Here is a 19,449-nt window from a genome sequence, read left to right as displayed (position 1 = left end):
TTTCAACTGGCCAAAAATTCTCAAAGTAAGAAATGACCAGAGGATACAGATCAAATCAAGAATGTGGCTGTAACACTTTGTGAAGACCACAGTAAGATTTTAAATGTTGCCTACTCTACTCTCTTAGACAGATAAAAGGACTTCTAAGAATCTTAAGGGCATTTTCCCCATAGGACCTTGACATGCTGGCCAAAGTAGAGCCGAGTCTTAAAAATAATTGTTAGTATAGATTTTCTGTAATGAAATGGACTGTAACCTTGTACATGGGAAGCCCATGAAGTTTTTCAAGGAATTGGACCAGTTTAGACTAAATGGTCGGAGAAGGCAATGGCACCCCACTCCAGTACTCTTGCCTGGAAAATCCCATGGATGGAGGAGCTTGGTAGGCTGCAGTCCATGGGGTCGCTGGGAGTCAGACATGACTGAGTGACTTCCCTTTCACTTTTCACTTTCATGCATTGGAGAAGGAAATGGCAACCCACTCCAGTGTTCTTGCCTGGAGAATCCCAGGAACAGGGGAGCCTGGTGGGCTGCCGTCCATGGGGTCACACAGAGTTGGACACGACTAAAGTGACTTAGCAGCAGCAGCAGACTAAATGGTGCAGGAAGGAACCTGAGAAAATTACTCAGCTGCAAACAATGCTATTTCTTATTGAAAAGGAACACCATTTCAGAGGGCAGAGCTAACTACTTTCAGGGAATAGAACTAGGCTCTAGCAAAGAACCATTTCCCATAATCAGAGTAGGAGGCTCTACAACATTTGCCTGCCTGGATTTCAGAATTGCTATGGACCAGGTCATAGCAAACAGCCTCTTCCAACAACACAGGAGAAGACTCTACACATGTACATCACCAGATGGTCAACACTGAAATCAGATTGATTATATCCTTTGCAGCCAAAGATGGAGAAGCTCTATACAGTCATCAAAAACAAGACCAGGAATGGATTGTGGCTCAGATCATGAATTCCTTATTGCCAAATTCAGTTAAATTGAAGAAAGTGGGGAAAACCACTAGACCATTCAGGTATGACCTAAATCAAATCCCTTATGACTATACAGTGGAAGTGAGAAATAGATTTAAGGGACTAGATCTGATAGATAGAGTGCCTGATGAACTATGGATGGAGGTTCATGACATTGTACAGGAGACAGGGAGCAAGACCATCCCCAAGAAAAAGAAATGCAAAAAAGCAAAATGGCTGTCTGAGGAGGCCTTACAAATAGCTGTGAAAAGAAGAGAAGCAAAAAGCAAAGGAGAAAAGGAAAGATAGAAGCATCTGAATGCAGAGTTCCAAAGAATAGCAAGGAGAGATAAGAAAGCCTTCCTCAGCGATCAGTGCAAAGAAATAGAGGAAAACAATAGAATGGGAAAGACTAGAGATCTCTTCAAGGAAATTAGAGATACCGAGGGAACATTTCATGCAAAGATGGGCTCAGTAAAGAACAGAAATGGTATGGACCTAACAGAAGCAGAAGATATTAAGAAGAGGTGGCAAGAATACACAGAAGAACTGTACAAAAAAGATCTTCACGACCAAGATAATCACAATGGTGTGATCACTCACCTAGAGCCAGACATCCTGGAATGTGAAGTCAAGTGGGCCTTAGGAAGCATCACTACGAACAAAGCTAGTGGAGGTGATGGAATTCCAGTTGAGCTATTTCAATCCTGAAAGATGATGCTGTGAAAGTGCTGCACTCAATATGCCAGCAAATTTGGAAAACTCAGCAGTGGCCACAGGACTGGAAAAGGTTAGTTTTCATTCCAATCCCAAAGAAAGGCAATGCCAAAGAATGCTCAAACTACCGCACAATTGTACTCATCTCACAAGCTAGTAAATAATGCTCAAAATTCTCCAAGCCAGGCTTCAGCAATACGTGAACCGTGAACTTCCAGATGTTCAAGCTGGTTTTAGAAAAGGCAGAGGAACCAGTCTTCAAATTGCCAACATCCACTGGATCATTGAAAAAGCAAGAGAGTTCCAGAAAAACATCTATTTCTGCTTTATTGACTATGCCAAAGCCTTTGACTGTGTGGATCACAATAAACTGTGGAAAATTCTGAAAGAGATGGGAATACCAGACCACCTGACCTGCCTCTTGAGAAACCTGTATGCAGGTCAGGAAGCAACAGTTAGAACTGGACATGGAACAACAGACTGGTTCCAAATAGGAAAAGGAGTACGTCAAGGCTGTAGATTGTCACCCTGCTTATTTAACTTATATGCAGAGTACATCATGAGAAATGCTGGACTGGAAGAAGCACAAGCTGGAATCAAGGTTGCTGGGAGACATATCAATAACCTCAGATATGCAGACGACATCACCCTTATGGCAGAAAGTGAAGAGGAACTCAAAAGCCTCTTGATGAAAGTGAAAGAGGAGAGTGAAAAAGTTGGCTTAAAGCTCAACATTCAGAAAACGAAGATCATGGCATCTGGTCCCATCACTTCATGGCAAATAGATGGGGAAATAGTCAAAACAGTGTCAGACTTTATTTTTTGGGGCTCCAAAATCACTGCGGATGGTGATTGCAGCCATGAAATTAAAAGACGCTTGCTCCTTGAAAGGAAAGTTATGACCAACCTAGACAGCATATTAAAAAGCAGAGACATTACTTTGTCAACAAAGGTCCATCTAGTCAAGGCTATGCTTTTTCCAGTGGTCATGTATGGATGTGAGAGTTGGACTGTGAAGAAAGCTGAGTGCTGAAGAATTGATGCTTTTGAACTGTGGTGTTGGAGAAGACTCTTAAGAGTCCTTTGGGCTGCAAGGAGATCCAACCAGTCCATCCTAAAGGAGATTAGTCCTGGATATTCTTTGGAGGGACTGATGTTGAAGCTGAAACTCCAATACTTTGGCCACCTGATGTGGAGAGCTGACTCATTTGAAAAGACTCTGATGCTGGGAAAGATTGAGGGCAGGAGGAGAAGGGGATGACAGAGGATGAGATGGTTGGATGGCATCACCGACACAATGGACGTGGTTTTGGGTGGATTCTGGGAGTTGGTGATAGACAGGGAGGCCTGGTGTGCTGCGGTCCATGGGGTCGTTAAGAGTCGGACACGACTGAGTGACTGAAGTGAACTGAATGGACCAGTGACTGCTGTGTGGCTCCCTGGTCCTCCCCCTTGTGAATGGGAGTGCCTATTGGGTGTTCCATTCTCAGTTGCATGCTGGGTATGTGTGGAGAAGATGAGTTATTTTTTCAGTCCTTGGGTCTCTGAATGATGTGAAGCCACACCTGAGAAGCTTCACGAGGGACTGTACCTGAGAAGCCTTAAGCACATCTAGACCTGAGCCAGATCAGGAGATCCAGGACCTATGGTTTGATGACATGATTGGAGGAGATCTTGATAGTTGAGGGAGGAGTAGTCAATTTTTCAAATAAGAGAAATGTGAATCGGTAGGGCCAAGGGGAAGGCTGTGGTTCCTCATTATAGTAATAGGCCCCAATAAATTGTGCCCTATGGTATCCATGCCCCTGGGTACACAATGACTTTATACTCAGCCATAAGACTTACTTTGATTAGTGGAACATCATCACATGTGATGCAAGTAGAGGCTTAAAAGTGCTTTTACACTGGTCTTTGTCTTCTTGGAAGCTGCCCTGAGATCACCATGCTGTGAAGAAATCTAGTAAAGGACCATGTGGAGAGATTAGCCCAGTCACCTAAAACTGTCCCAGTTTAACCCTGAACCCAACCAACCCATCAGCTAAATGTGGCTTCATGAGTGAGCCCAGGCCAATAAAGAATGGCCCTAATACTCACAGAATCATGAGATATAGTAAATAATTGTTTTAAGCCATTAATTTTGGGATGGCTTATTATGTAGCAGTAGATGACAAATATAGGTGTTTATTACTAAGATTCCAGCTATTTCTAGTAAATTATAGCAAAGGAGGATGCAGTACCTTGGGTTACATGGATTTCTGAAAGTCATTGATACTATCTCCATACCTTTGTGTACAAGTTGAAGAACTAATGATGGAGAGAAGATAATGTATTATAGGTATGTGACACATTATCTCCACAGCTGTATATAAAGATGCTGAATAATAGATGAAGTCCTTGATGAACGTGTGGCAGAATGGAGGAATGAGAATGGGAACAGGGAGATCTGGTGCAATTATAATTCTAAAACTTAACTTTGGGCAAGTTATTTAGCATCTCAAAATATTTGTTTCTGTACCTGTGAAATAAGAGTTACATTGTATATTTTATGTGATTACCATAAGGGTTAACAGAGATAATATGTATAAAAATATGCTGTGCAATGCCTGGCACATGGCCCGTGTTCTTCTGGAGTTGAGTTGGCTCTCTTCACTATGTAACATTTCACTGAGGAATCCACTTGGACCTTGGCCATGGGATAGTGGAGCAACAATTTCAGGATTAGGAAAGCTGGGGAAACTGGGTCCATGATAGCAGGGATAGGGAGCTATAAGCCAACTCCAGGGACAGGGCAGGCTTTCTGAGCTGATTTGTCTTCAGGGGTCTTTTGTATGTGCTTTCATTGATTTTTTTTAGCAGCCCATTGTGTACCAGCTGAGTCTTCGGAATACTCTTCCTCTCCCACTTGTCAAAATAACCTGTTCTTAGTCCCATTTCCTTCAGGTTCTGCTGAAGTACCTCTTTGTCTTACAACTGTTCTTGAAATATGAATGCCACTCAGATGTAGAGTCAGTAAGCTGTCTCTGACACAACCCAGGACACACAAAAGAAGATACCCCTTTTGTGAGAAATTGATGATCTTCTGGATTGTCAATGTTATCAACCCAGACAAAGGCAATGTTTAATTACTCAGATGGTATGGTCTCAAAAAATGTAGAAGAGGACGCAGCTGGGCACTACATTTAGGACATTTCTATCTATCTATCTACCTATCATTTTTTGTCATACCACATGTAGGATCTTAGTTCCCTGACCAGGGATCAAACCTATGTCCCCTGCATTGGAAACGCAGTGTATTAACCACTGGACTGCCAGGGAAGTCCCCCATTTAGGACAATTCTAAAACAAGGTACCAGGGGAATTCTTGGCCAGTTGGGAGGGCACCATGGCTACCAATGAGTTGCCTACTTGAGTCTAGTACCTACTTGAACTCTGTTGGCCTTTGGGGTAGTTTGTGATAGCAAGAAATGATCACTATGGTGCACTGGGGAAAAAAAAGTTAATTACCGTCAAAACACAAAATGGTGGAAGAAAAAAAGTAGAAGCTCTTCCAGCGCAGGGAATGAGAATAATTCTTAAGTCCCTTTGAGAAGGAAATTCATCCATTACAAAGTTCCTCAAAATAATGTTCATGACACATGGGAGACTTGGGAGGGGGAGAGTGGATACTTTATCAACAACCTTTTATTTTCCCGCTGACCCACTTGCTGATTTTCAGGCTGGTCTTGAGTTATAAGTCTTTGGTTTCCTTTTGTTGATTTTGTTTTTGAATTTCCATTTGTTAAGCAACTTTTAATGCATCAGAGGCTGTGCTAGGTATTTTATTAATTAATTAAAGTATTCATTTGTTTATCTGGCTGCGTGGGCTCTTAGTTGCGGCACTCAGGATCTTCACTGTGGCATGCAGGATCTTTCCTTGCAGTGCACTGGCTTCTCTAGTTGGGGCCTGTGGGCTTAGTCGCCCCACAGCATGTGGGATGCTAGTTCCCCCACCAGGGATCAAACTTGTGTCCCCTGCATTGGAAGGTGGATTCTTAACCACTGATCCACAAGGGACATCCCTGTGCTAGGTATTTTAATATCTGTTTTTCCGTTTGACCCTCACAACTACTCTACTTTGGAGATGTTTTCCACTTTATAAACGATTTGACTTAGAAAGATTTGAAAGCAAGTTTGCTTGACTGTGCTTTTGTTCATTCCCTGCAGCATGGTGGTAGGTAGGGCAGCTGCAAGGCCTTCAAGTCAAGAACAATTACACGAATCTTTGGGAGAACGAGTCTCATCTCCAGTTAGATTCTGGTTTTACTTCCTCATGTAGTGCTTTGATTACAAAGTGCTTTCTGAAGACCTACCACTACCAGAACTGCTCAAATTCTGCTCTGGGAGCTAAATGGCTTACTCTCATTAATTTTACCTGGTTGAAGCCTTCCTTCCCCTGCGTCTTAGAAAAGGACAGTATTGCTCTATCAAGTCATAAAGACATTATTTTGGTAGACTTTTCATATAAATGTTGTGCTGGTTTTGTCTTTCATAAATTATAGTTCTGTTTTTTCCCCCCTGACTAATATTTTCTATGAGGAACAAGGTTGGGCTTGGGTAAAATATTCCATCACTAACCTTGCTATTATGTGTTGGAAAAAATCTGTCAAGAATAGCTTTAACATTGCTTATAAATATAACTGACCTTGATTCGGTGTTTGTGCATAAAATCTAGTAATGGACTAGTATATCAACCAGTGCTTATAAAGAGATAGTCCATACAAACTAAATAACAAAAGGGAAGGTAAGAAAGGAACTATATACAAAGGTATGGGCGAGGTTAAGGAAAAATCTACAAGGGTTGCTGTAGTACCATGGGTACATTGCAACTCACAAGCCTGAATGATCAAAGAAAGTGAGGGTTTACTGAAATTCTAAGAGTACAGCTATATAGAGAAGGCTGCCTGACATAGACAGCCTTTGTTTAGAGAATGGAATCAACCCCCAGTGGCCAGGCAGGGAGGGAATGGGGGACAGATAGTCTAACCTTTCTATCTTCTCATCCTCTCTTCTCCTGCTAATGCCTCCCATTGGCTGAACTCCTCCAGAAGTCAGAGGGAAAGGGAGCTTATTGATGCAGCTCAGACAGTTCAGTCTTCTGAGGGCACAAAGCAGTGGGGAAGAAGTGTGGAGGGGAGATGGAGAAGGCCAAATGGAAGACATTCAACACAGCTGGGATGCAAGATCTGATAACAAATGTTTATGTTCAACCTGAGCTTTCGACCACAGCAAACATTCATGAGAACGGTCTAATAGATCAGATAATAATTTCAGTCTTCAAGAAATGGGAATGTGTTCTGCCTCTGCTTCCTCCAGTCCTTCTTTTTAATTTGTTTCTTAACGATTTGAAACAATTTGTGCATGATCTAACTGCATATACCCCTATTATGAAAAGTATAAAAATAACTATTCTCTATGCTGGTGATATAATTTTATTGTTGCTAACCAGAAATGGCCTCTCTGTCTTACTGGAAAACAGAGTGGCTTGATTTCAACTTCTCTAAATCCCAAATCATCGTTTTTGGCAGGTAATATATTCAATCTAATTGCCTTATATCTAATGCTTATATATAGCCAGCCAACTTTTTCAGCTACTTAGGGGACATCTCGCAACCATTTTCCTCTGGTGGTTTCACTAGAAAATTATGCTACTTAAAAGCAGATATTTTTTGGGTGCATTATTGATATTTGTTTCTGAGGCCCAGGAGATTGGTAAAATCTATTTTGAAAATGTTTTCAGGTACAAAGTGTAACATGCATTCCTGTTCAATATATTTTGGTTGGATGAAAGAGTGAGGGGATTTACTTTGTAACTTTGATTTTTGTCTTTCTTTCCTTCAGCTGTTTTTAGAAAACAGTTTTTGCAAACCATCTTGAAGGAAATTTTAGTCTTGCTAAAATTCAGTGATAGATCCTCCACTGAAAATCCCCACATGGAGGTTGGGGTGGCTGGCTATTTGGGTCTTGATTGCGTGCGTGTATGTTCAGTCACTCTGTCATGTCCAACTCTTTATATCCCATGGACTGTAGTCAGCCAGGCTCCCCTGTCCATGGGATTATCCTGGCAAGAATACTGCAGTGGGTTGCCATTTTCTCCTCCAGAGATCTTCCTGACCCAGGGATCAAACCTGAGTCCCCTGTGGCTCCTGCATTGGCAGGCAGATTCTGTACCACTGAGTCACTTGGCAAGCCCTTGGATCTCGGTTAGGAGCCTTCATTTACTGTAAAGGAAGAGAGACTTCCTTGAGTTGATCTCCTGCCCCGTGGATTGTTAAGGTGTATGGAACTCTCCTTTATTACCATTACAGATTTCATGCAGCACATACTCTTGTCAAATGTTAAAATTTGGACATTTCTGCTGCCTAGTGCCTACCAAGAGCTTAATAAGATAGGTGAGCAATTCTGATTGACACCTAAAGAATGCACATTTCTTTCATTATTCTAGATTGATACTGTCCAATAGAACTTTCTGCAATTATGGAAAAGTTCTATAATTGTGTTGTACAATATAATAGTCACTAGCCTTGTGTGGCTATTAAACATTTAAAATATGATTGTCAAGACTGAAGAAAGGCATTTACAACTTTAAGTTTAAGTCCAATTAATTTAAATTTAAAATCAGCTATACTTCAGGAATTCTCTGGTGGTCCAGTGGTTGGATTACTGCCACCGAGGGTGCAGGTTCAATCTCTTCTTGGGGAACTAAGATCCCACAAGCCATGTGGCATGGCCGAATAAAAGTTAAAATCAACTATACTTCAATTTAAAAAAATACCCTAAGAGGAACAACAAAAAATTAAAACTGAGGGAAACAAAAAAATTTATTATGTGCCAGGCTCTGCTCTATCTCAACTAATCCTCATAATAATCCTCTGAAGGAAGTACTACAATCAGCATTTACAAATAATTTGTTTCTCATTAATCACAGCTGAAATTGACAAGAGTAAAATTACACCAAATGTCTTGGGTAACTGGTTTCAGAAATGATTTAACACTTCTTAGATGCATTGTTTCTTAGCTTTTGCTTTCTATTTCAACTTTCATATATATATATTTTGAGAAAAATAAAAAATTCAAAGTAAACTTAGTGGCCTACTGAAATAAGCAAATAAATTTAAATAGCCTCGTAGGCTAGAGACTAACATCTTGGGCAGGTATCTTAGATATCCTAGATTTTATCCCTGGATCAAATCTGACTGTCCTTTTGCTTTCAATAGAATAGCGTTGTTGAATTGCAAATTTCTATTTTATCATTTATATAGGTGGCTTTAAAACATGTTTTCATATTCTTGGACACTCGTCCATCAAAGTGTAGAGACAAATTACCCTTCCTTTGAATGTGGGCCTGCTTTAGTGACTTGCTTCTGGCGAATAGAATGTGGAGGAAGTGATGCTGCGTGACTTCTGAGGCTAGTTTATGAAAGACAGCCTGCCTGGCTCTCTCTGTCTCAGCCTGAGCTCCCACATAAGGACTCTGGCTGCTCTCACACTGCCATCCTGAAGTCACGTGGAGAGACCACCTACAGATATCTGAAGAGGACCAGCTGTTCCAGCCCCAGCTTAGAGAACTGCTTAGCTGACTCCAGTCAGTCCCCAGTGAGTCTGTAATAAATGATCACTATCGTTTTAAGGTTGTTGCTCAGTGATAACTGGAACAGTCTCGTAGGCAATGATGCAGCAGAAAGCAGTTCTATTAAACTCCCTTGTGTATTCATTGTTGGGTTGTTTTGAGGACAAAGCCTATGACATTAGTTTCTCATAGATCTTAGTATCAGGGAGAGCTGTACTTTCTTGAACAACTACAATCTCTTACTTTTTGCTTTGGTTGTTAGGAAGCTCAAAGTTGAATTCATGACCCACTTTTTGTAATAAAAAAGGATTGTATTTTTCCTTTAGCCTCACCCTATTATTCCCTTTACCAAGTTTTCTTTTTAACCCCCCCCAATGCAGCCTCTTATCCAACCTCTTCAAAAACTGAGTGAAAGTAATGTTGGGCCTTTGCTGAATCAACGTGAGAGCTACAGATCATCCAGTAGATTGATAATGATGGCTGGTAGAATGCTGGAATTTTGTGACTCTCAAATGGCCTTATCTTATAGGAAGGAAATAGGCCCTGAGAAGTAAAATAACTACTGAGAGATACAGAGCTAGTGAGTAGCAAAATCTTACCCCAGTTGAAGCTGTGTCATACCATCTATTCACCCACGTGGCACCCATTGGTCAGAGGTTTGTTCTTTACACTGGGGGTGGGATGGTGGTAAAAGATAAGTAAGATCTTGCCGAGGGATTGACTCTCAAGATTGTGCCTGGTGGGGCTGATGCATGTCTTTAAACATAAAGGAGTATACAGTTGGAGATTTCCAGTGGTTAGGACTCCACACTTTCACTTCAGGGGGCACAGGTTTGACCCCGATTGGGGAACTAAGATCCCTCAAGTCATACAGTACAACCAAAAAAAAAAAAAAAAAAAGCAATATATAGTTGACCCTTGAACAACAGGGGGGGTGGGGTTGCTGATTCTGCACAGTCAAAAAATCCACTTGCAATTTATACACATGGTTCCTTATACATGGTCCTCCATGTATATGGTTCCTTCTATCTGCAGTTCTGCATTCATGAATTTAACCAACCATGAATCATGTAGTATTTCCTACTGAAAAAAATTCATGTACAAGTGGACATGCAGTTCAAACTCATGTTGTTCAAGGGTCCACTGTACATCATAAATAAAGTAGAATTAAACTTTCAGAGGAATGAGAGATTGCTTCCAAGTGGAGGGTAATGGAAGTTTTCATGAAAGAGTGATTCTGAGCCAGTCCTCGAAGGACAGATGGGATTCACATGTGCAGACACTGGAGCGAGGATGGGGTGGATGATGGAGCAGACTAGCAGCAGTAAGTTCAATGCTGGGAATTCTAGACTCCGTGGCATTTGGTGGGGAAGATATTTTTGGAAGGGGGCTGTGACACATCTCAAATTATGCTGTGTGAGTACTTGCTTACTCTTCTGTTTAGGGGATCAGCCTTGTCCAGGGGTGTGTGACCTGCACATGTGGGTGGGATTGACCTAGGGAGAGAGACAAATGCTGATTAAAGTTTCCATGTAGCTGATTGCTTAGAAAACTCAACACTTGGGACTGTGTTCTGAGGTAAACTCCTTAAAACCTTTTAGCAACAAATTGCTTTTAGACTTCAGAATCGCAGAGAAAATACTGGAAGAGATTCTACAGCACTGCTCAGCCCTGAAAGCAGGGGCATTTCAGGACACTTGTGAGGAACCCCAAAACATGGTCAACCTTCTTCTTAGACTGCCTTGCATTTCTTGCAGCCTCCTGTGATCATAGGAGCCTGTTATTCCATGGAAATAAACCCAGCAAAGCTAGAGAGTACAACTCTGCAGGGACAGAACTTCTTATTTCTAGATTTCAATTTGTTACAATTGGTAATAGGTGCTCTTCTGAAATTCCACAATTGCCTCTGCAAATAGGGAAATCCCAGGTCACATGGGTAGGAAATCACTAATAGATTGAAAACTTTCCAGACAATTAAAACAAGATCCTGCCACTTGCCTGTAAGTGAAAGTCTAAACAAACCTCCTTTCTTGATTGGGAAAACCAAAGTCAATATCAGATTACAGCAAAATTTAATTTGCCATTCTGTTGCATTCTTCTGGGTCTGTAAAACCCCAACAGGATACCAGAATAGGTGGATGACTCATAAGAGTTCTAACTTAGAATCCAACTTCTTGAGATGCTTTCCCAAAGGTGCTAAGCCAACCAACAATCACAGCTGCTGTATTAACTTTGTATGAAACTTTACCAGCCTATAGGACTTCCCAGGTGGCGCTAGTGGTAAAGAACCCATCTACTAATGTAAGAGACGTAAGAGATGTAGGTTTGATCCCTGAGTCGGGAAGATCCCCTGGAGGAGGGCATACCAACCCACTGCAGTTAATCTTGCCTGGAGAATCCCATAGACAGAGGAGCCTGGCAGGCTACAGTCCATAGGGTTGCAAAGAGTCGGACACAACTGAAGTGACTTAGCATGCACATACAGCCTAGAAATCATTTTCATATATAGTATCTCATGTAATCCTCCCCCAAACTCAATGAGGTTTATATCACTCTTTCACTTTTGCAGAAGAGAAAACTGAGACCCAGAGAATTTAAGCAAATTATCCTAAATCTTGGGGTGAACATGTATCAGTGGAAAAGATTTACATCTGGTCTTTGGAATCTAAGTCCATTTGTGTGTTTGAGCAAGGTCTGAGGATGAGAGGCAAGGTTGGGAAGTGGATGCAGAGGTCCCTTGGGCCAACATTTGATCATCTGGGGATATCTTTTTGCCAGCCTTCTCTCTGCCTGGGAAGGTAATCAGTTATGGACAGAGGCCCCTCAGATCCGGAAGGGACCACAGCTATGATGGAGTTTAAATCCTTCATTTTTCAGATGTGGAATCTGAGGCCCAGATAAGTTCAATGTCTGGCAAAGATTTACACAGGTAACTGATGACAAAGCTGGGATTGTTATCTAGTTTTCTGTATTTTACTGGAATTTCTGCTACTACACCCAAATGCACTTCCTGCTACATGCTCTCTCCTTTTCACCAGGTAGAAATGTGTTTACAATGAAAGATAATTGGGCACTCTTAGATAAGTGAGCTAATATTAACAATCACTACTATTTCTGCAACACCTGTGATATGCAGGTTCTCTGCCAGATCCTTCACATGCATTATTTTGAATCTTCACAACAATTCTGCAAAGTATGTATTATCATCTCTGTAAGGAGATGGAGGCCAGGGTTCAGGAGGGATTTGCCAAGGCAATACTGAGTTTATACTTTTTACACTGTGGAGTGCAGCCTCTGTAAGAATTTCTGTCTTGTCCTAGAAAACAGAAATGTCTGAACTTTTTTTTTTAAATGGTCAAGTATCATTTTTGGAAAATCATTAAAATTATCTGTGTTTATTCCTAGGATGTATCTGATGAAAAAGTGAGATAAGGGAGATGAATTAGTTATCACTTTCAAACACTTCTTAGAAGTCTCGATTAATAAGGATTTTTTTTATTGTGAAGCAAATCCAACATTTAAAAAAGACTGTAATTCAAGTCATATGCTTAAGTAATTTCTTGAGAAGAGAGACAGGATTTTTTCAAAACCCCTATTCATCTAGAGTGCTAGGGACAGAGCTCTAGAGGTTCTTTTGTATTAATTATTCTTCCCTCAAAGTATCTTACCTTTAGGAGCACTGAGCAAATTCATCATTTATATTTCAGTTGGAGTACTTTGACACACCTGCTTTCCTCTTAGCATCTGTGATATGCCTTCCAAATTTTGTTTTAAAAGAGCATTTTAAATGATATTTTTAATTTTCTGAGAAACCACCATGCTGTTTTTCATAGCAGGCAGGCAGTTTTTTATTACTACCACATTGTATAAAGATTCCAGCTTCTCCTTGCCCATCCCAGCCCCTGTCTGCTTTTGTTTTGCTTTTATGGTAGCCCTCCTGACAAATGTGAGGTGAAATCTCACCATGTGTTTTTTTTTTAATAATTTTTTGTTGGAGTGTAGTTGCTTTACAATGTTGTATTAGTTTCTGCTGTACAGCAAATGAATCAGACATACATATATATCTATATATCCCCTCCTTGTTGGATTTCCTTCCCATTTAGGTCATCACGGAATACTGAGTTGGGTTTCCTGAGCTACACAGCAGTTATCAATTTTATGCGTATTTTCAATAATGTATATATGCCAATCACAATCTCCCAATTCATCCTATCTCCCCTTCCCCTCTTGGTGTCTTTACATTTATTCTCTATGTCTGTGTCTCTATTTCTGTTTTGCAAATAAGATCATCTATACCTTAAAAGAGCATTTTTTTTAAACTTGGAAAGCTTTGAGGAAATGGAGAAATTTAAGTACCATCCATCCAAGGAAGGGTTTGGAACACAGATGGGGAGCTTGGAATTGCTTGTTACTTAAAACCAGCAGGGAAGGTTGCCAGAAAATGGGAAAATAGAACTGACAGGGAGCTGGGAAAGTATCAATGTGAAATTCCTCAATTTCCATTTTCCCCCCGACCCCTAATGGCTATTGCTGGCCAGTGCGCTGCCAAATCCTGATACAACATAGGTGGCTAATTACTGGCTTCAAGTTCTGACCTTCATCAGGCAGTGCACAGAGGTGTCATGATGTGTCTTGAAGTCTGATTCCAAACACTATACTTCTGTCATCTGACTCCATTCCTTTTCACATGGACCCTCTGCTTCCATCTCTACAACTGAGAATGGTCGCATCTTAGATTGCTCTCACAAAACTGGGAGAAGAGTCTTCCCCAAAACAGCTGGTACTGCAGCTTCAACGTCATTGTGATGATGCCTCTTAGTCCGCTGTCACACATTTAACTTGGTTTCTGGTCCTTTGACTTGTATTGCCTGACTCCAGTGCCTGGGGGTTTCCTGATTCCTGACTGCTGGCTTGGTTTTTAACCTTCATACTTAATCTTGACTCCTGATATATATCTGATTGCTGACTGTTCATTTGGCTTGAGCCCTTTTGACTTGTCCCCTCCCCAGCCCCTACCTGTGATTCTTAGATTGGTTTTCTCCCTGGCTTCCCACCCTAGATCTGGGATCCAATAATTCTCATCAGCACCAGTCCTGACTCAATAGGGAGATTCAGTCCCATTGAGCAGCCAGGTAAACACAAGGACTGTGGAACGAGTTGACAGCCTTACATCATCATTTAGCACCTGGCACAGATCTCAAGGTCTTTCTGATCATGGAGTTGCTTTTACATGTTATAAGGGTTCAAAGGACGCTTAAACAGAAGAAATCTTTTATAATCAAGGGGGCAATAGTTGTTATTCTTTCCAGTTGTTGAGTTAGCTATGCCTCTATAAATTGTAACATAGTATTTCAAGTTTTATTGCATTCCTGCAGTGTCCTGAAATTGGGGTCAGACCACCTCTCCAAAGAAGACCAGACATGTTCCTGTGTTGCAGAATATTTGATAGAGTTCATGGGTGATAATTTCTATGGCTCCTTCCTCATTCTAAAAGTGAACAAAATTCAGGCTCTGCACAGAGCCTAGATTTTTGAAATAACTTTACTGTGTAAAATCCCAATTTACCTCAATAGGCTACTATTAAAGGAAGGACAATTTACCATCCAAAATAACTAACCCAAGTCAAGGTCCTTGGTTGGGAAACAAAACTTACTATCTGATCCCCACAAAGCTCTGGCATTTTGTCTTACAGGTTTGTTTAAAGTATACGTGCTGCTGCTGCTACTGCTAAGTCGCTTCAGTCGTGTCCGACTCTGTGCGACCCCATATAAGTACACATAACCTTGGGTAATTTCTTGGGCAAACAAACCCAAGATTAATTTCTCTCCATTTTCTGGAAATATATAGAAGCTTTTGCAAGTGAAGGGTAGGATGGGCTCTCAAATATCAATTCTTTTAGACCATTGTTCTTAAGAACTCACAGTAAACTTGTTTCTGAAATTATAACTGACCATGACAGATAAGTTGACGAGTCAACATCATCTCTTAAAAAGCTCATTATAGTTTTAAGGGCATGTTATCAACCACATTTCTAGCCAAAATCAAGCAATTTTAGGCATGGCTCTTAGTTTTCCACAGTGTCATCCTTTACCCCGTACTTGTAGCTGCTTTCTGAGCCATAGGGGTTGGTGGGGTCAGGAATTCTGACCTCAGGAAGGATTTGAGATAGTGCTTGGCAATTCCATGACACATGGAATTGTCCTTTCCCGTCATCTAACTGGCATTGACTGGATCAAAAATAGCACTATTCCCGGTTTATGTTGAAATTCTCTGCTGTCCTTTGAAATTCCAAGCAGAGATTTCCTCCTATTGTGTAACTCGAGAAGTTTGATAAAGTATTATGTTCGGTTCTGTTTCTGGAACTCTCTCTTTACAGAGGCCACCTATGCACATTCTAGAGTTGCCTGAATGACAGTTAGCGCTGGATGATGCAACAGAGGCCACAAGCCAAGTCCGTGTGGCAATAAAACACACTCTAAAGGAACAGAGGCAGAGATAAGTAGAGGCCATTCTAAGAGGGATGAAGCCACAACTCAACGGATCCATCACTCAGACAACCAAGGTCATAGGGAGCGGAATAGGAACACCAAGAAACAGCCCCTGATAAACCAGTGCAGTAATTGGAAGTGTTTCTGACAATGTGAAGCAGGGCTCTGGAGGCCTCCGGGGTGAGATAAGGCAAGCAATCAACATGTCAAGGTAATTTGTTAGCAGTCCTGGCTTTGGGTCGAGGTGTGTAAACCTGCCCGCTATGATGTATGAAGCCTGCTAACCTGAGGAGACTTGGCTGTAGAAGGACAATAGCAAAGGGGAGCCTGCTTGGAACTGACAAGAGGGCCACCTGAACCTGGCAATGTACCATCTGTTCCAGGGAAGGCAGACCCTGATTATAAAACATGACACAGACGAAGGGGAAGTGTGGCCTCCAATAGGACCGTAGTGTATTTCCCGCCTTTCTCTGATCTTGCTGAGGAATTGTTATGGACTAATGCTCTCAAACCGGAGAAGGCAATGGCACCCTACTCCAGTACTCTTGTCTGGAAAATTCCATGGATAGAGGAGCCTGGAAGGCTGCAGTCCATGGGGTCGCTAAGAGTCAGACACGACTGAGCGACTTCACTTTCACGCATTGGAGAAGGAAATGGCAACCCACTCAGTGTTCTTGCCTGGAGAATCCCAGGGACGGAGGAGCCTGGTGGGCTGCCGTCTATGGGATCTCACAGAGTCGGACACAACTGATGCGACTTAGCAGCAGCACCAGCAGCAATGCTCTCAAACAGCTGCAAAATGGGAATGAAGGCTTTAGTGAAGGTTCCTCAGTGTAGGCCAAACAGACATTAACTATAACTATCTGAACTCACACCAGCTGAGCACGGCCCTCACCCTCTCACTGAGCCCACACAGACTGTATAACACCTACCCCATTGTTAATCTCACACCTCTGTGCATTTCTCACTGACCTGCCAAGCTCACACTAACTAAAACTCTCTCTTCACCGTTTCAGGGATTTGACATCTGCCAGACCAACCTAGATAGCATATTCAAAAGCAGAGACATTACTTTGCCAACAAAGGTCCGTCTAGTCAAGGTGGTTTTTCCAGTAGTCATGTATGGATGTGAGAGTTGGACTGTGAAGAAAGCTGAGCACCGAAGAATTGATGCTTTTGAACTGTGGTGTTGGAGAAGACTCTTGAGAGTCCCTTGGACTGCAAGGAGATCCAACCAGTCCATTCTGAAGGAGATCAGTCCTGGGTGTTCTTTGGAAGGAATGGTGCTAAAGCTGAAACTCCAGTACTTTGGCCACCTCATGCAAAGAGTTGAGTCATTGGAAAAGACTCTGATGCTGGGAGGGATTGGGGGCAGGAGGAGAAGGGGACAACAGAGGATGAGATGGCTGGATGGCATCACTGACTCGATGGACGTGAGTCTGAGTGAACTCTGGGAGTTGGTGATGGACAGGGAGGCCTGGCATGCTGCAATTCGTGGGGTCGCAAAGAGTCGGACGTGACTGAGCAACCGACCTGAACTGAACTGATGTTCTGCAGTCTGATGAGATCACCCAAACTGTCTTACTGACTTCACATGGATTATCTACTGATGGGAAAGCTCTTGCTTTCTGTAATACCTATTTTCCCATGTATTCAAGGTTGTGCTGTACATGCAGCTAAGTGACCATGTTTCTCAGCCTCCCTTGAAGTTACATTTGGTTATGTAACTAAGTCTGGCCAATGAGCCCTAAACAAAACTTGTTGGGTGGGACTCCTGAGAAGGTTTCTTGAAATGAGACAGAATGCTGGGCTCTTTTGCTCTTAGTTTTTGTATTTTCTACCTCCCCCTCAGTTTTGAAAACATATTATGGTGGTCAGATCTCATCTGTGGTCTTGTGACGTTGAGAATAGAAGTCACCTAATAAGAATGGTTGGTTCATAAGTTAGAGGAGACCTTGGTCCTTGATGACTTTGTGAAACTACAATATTACTTCTGGGCCTTCTGTCTTTTAATTTCTTTATGTGAGACAATGAACCCTTAGTTTTGCATAAGTCACTGTATTTGGATCTCTGCTACTATGACTGAAGGCGGTTCTTACTGATACAACCCCTTCCCGTTCTTTCGGGCTCACACTGACTACACATGTACTTACCTTCCCCCTTTGCCAGTGTGTACTCTGCATGTTATCACTTGACCATGATGTTGCATAAGTGAAACAATCATCTTTTCTTTTAATGCCTAGATGAGTCTCTGCATTTTCCTTTTTACTTATCCCAGTGCATAAACCACATTGGACCAGAATCTCTGAGGTACATAAAAACCATTCTTTACATGTTAATGCAGACAAGCTAAACCAGTACAACACGGTTGTACACAGAAACCAATAGGAAGGTAGCGCAGAGAGACTTGAGATCAACAGTTTCTCCTCCCCTGAGCCAGCACCAAATCATATCTTAGTGCTACCTCTGCTGTCATAGAGGGTAGGATGGTGCCCTTGAGGGCCACCACTAGAGAGTCTGTGCCCCACAATGGAAGATGCTGCGTGCTGCAACCAAGACCTGACACTGCCAGATAAATAAAGAAATAAATATTAAAAACAAAACAAAGGGTAGGGAGATGGCAGCTGGAAAGCAGGAAGGAAAAAGACAGGCTTACCAGCACCACCCACCCCATAAAGGGGTGTCATGTGAATGGTGCCCCCTGGAGGGGTGCAGCAGCGGCCCCAGCTCATTCCCACCTCTACCATCTCAGCTGCTATCAGATTCCTTGGGGACTGGCTGGGTGAAACTGCTCTGGTTCCCTTCCTCCTTATTCTTTTCGCAAATGCCCTGTCTCCAGGCTTCAGCACGTTGGAGCAGGGGAACGGGTCTCCTGAGAGGACAAGTGTTCAGATGAATGACTTTTCTGCTAAGGACTCTTCAGGCTGTAAAGAGTAAGACTGAGGAGGGTGTGACTGACATCTCTTGATAGGAAGAGTGGTTGTTTTTGTTCAGTTGCTAAGTCATGTCTGACTCTGCAGTCCCATGGACTGCAGCTGGCCAGGCTTTCCTGTCCTTCACTATCGCCCAGAGTTTGCTCAAACACATGTTTATTGAGTCGGTGATGTCATGCAACCATCTCATCCTCTGTAACCCCCTTCTCTTCCTGCCCTCCATCTTTCCCAGCATTAGGATCTTTTCTAATGAGTCGGCTCTTTACATCAGGTGGCCAAAGTATAGGAGCTTCAATTTCAGCATCATTCCTTCCAATGAATATTCAGGGTTGATTTCCTTTAGGATTGACAGGTTGGATCTCCTTGCAGTCCAAGGGACTCTCAAGAGTCTTCTCCAGCACCACAGTTCACAAGCATCAATTCTTTGGCGTTCAGTCTTATTTATGGTCCAACTCTCACATCCATACATGACTACTGGAAGTGATTACCTTGGCATAAAAATCACCTTTTCTTGTTCCATCAGGACTAGAAAGCATGACTAGAAACTTTAAAAGCAGTATATTTAGGATAAAAGTGAAAAGAGTTTGCTTTAAACAAGGAGTTATTGTCTGGTCTCTATGTGTCTAGGCCATTGTTCTCAACTAGTCGAGCGCCCAGAACGACTGGAGGATGCACCTACGTGAGCCCTTTCATGAGACTCTTGATGAGTGGCTGTGACTGGCAGGCGGGGGAGGGTCTAT

At 42.1% G+C, this 19,449-nt stretch overlaps 1 long non-coding RNA gene across 3 annotated transcripts in view; it reads left to right on the top strand.

Moving 5' to 3' along the window:
- LOC147376828 (uncharacterized) overlaps positions 1-19,449 on the top strand; it is a 49,387-nt gene that overhangs the window by 13,350 nt on the left and 16,588 nt on the right. Inside the window, exon 3 of one of the 3 annotated variants that reach the window (XR_015161234.1) lies at positions 16,793-18,086. The exons of the other annotated variants lie outside the window; for them this stretch is intronic. This is a non-coding gene — a long non-coding RNA (uncharacterized LOC147376828). Of the gene's footprint in view, positions 1-16,792; positions 18,087-19,449 lie in introns of those variants that run through there. 3 annotated transcript variants of the gene reach the window in all.

The sequence above is a fragment of the Bos grunniens genome, chromosome 3 (genome assembly GCF_055505025.1).
Source record: "Bos grunniens cultivar Pamir isolate PY7600 chromosome 3, Bosgru_T2T1.0, whole genome shotgun sequence".
Taxonomy (NCBI): domain Eukaryota; kingdom Metazoa; phylum Chordata; class Mammalia; order Artiodactyla; family Bovidae; genus Bos; species Bos grunniens.
Note: the sequence above shows the minus strand (reverse complement) of the source record. Positions and strands in the feature narration are given on the sequence as shown.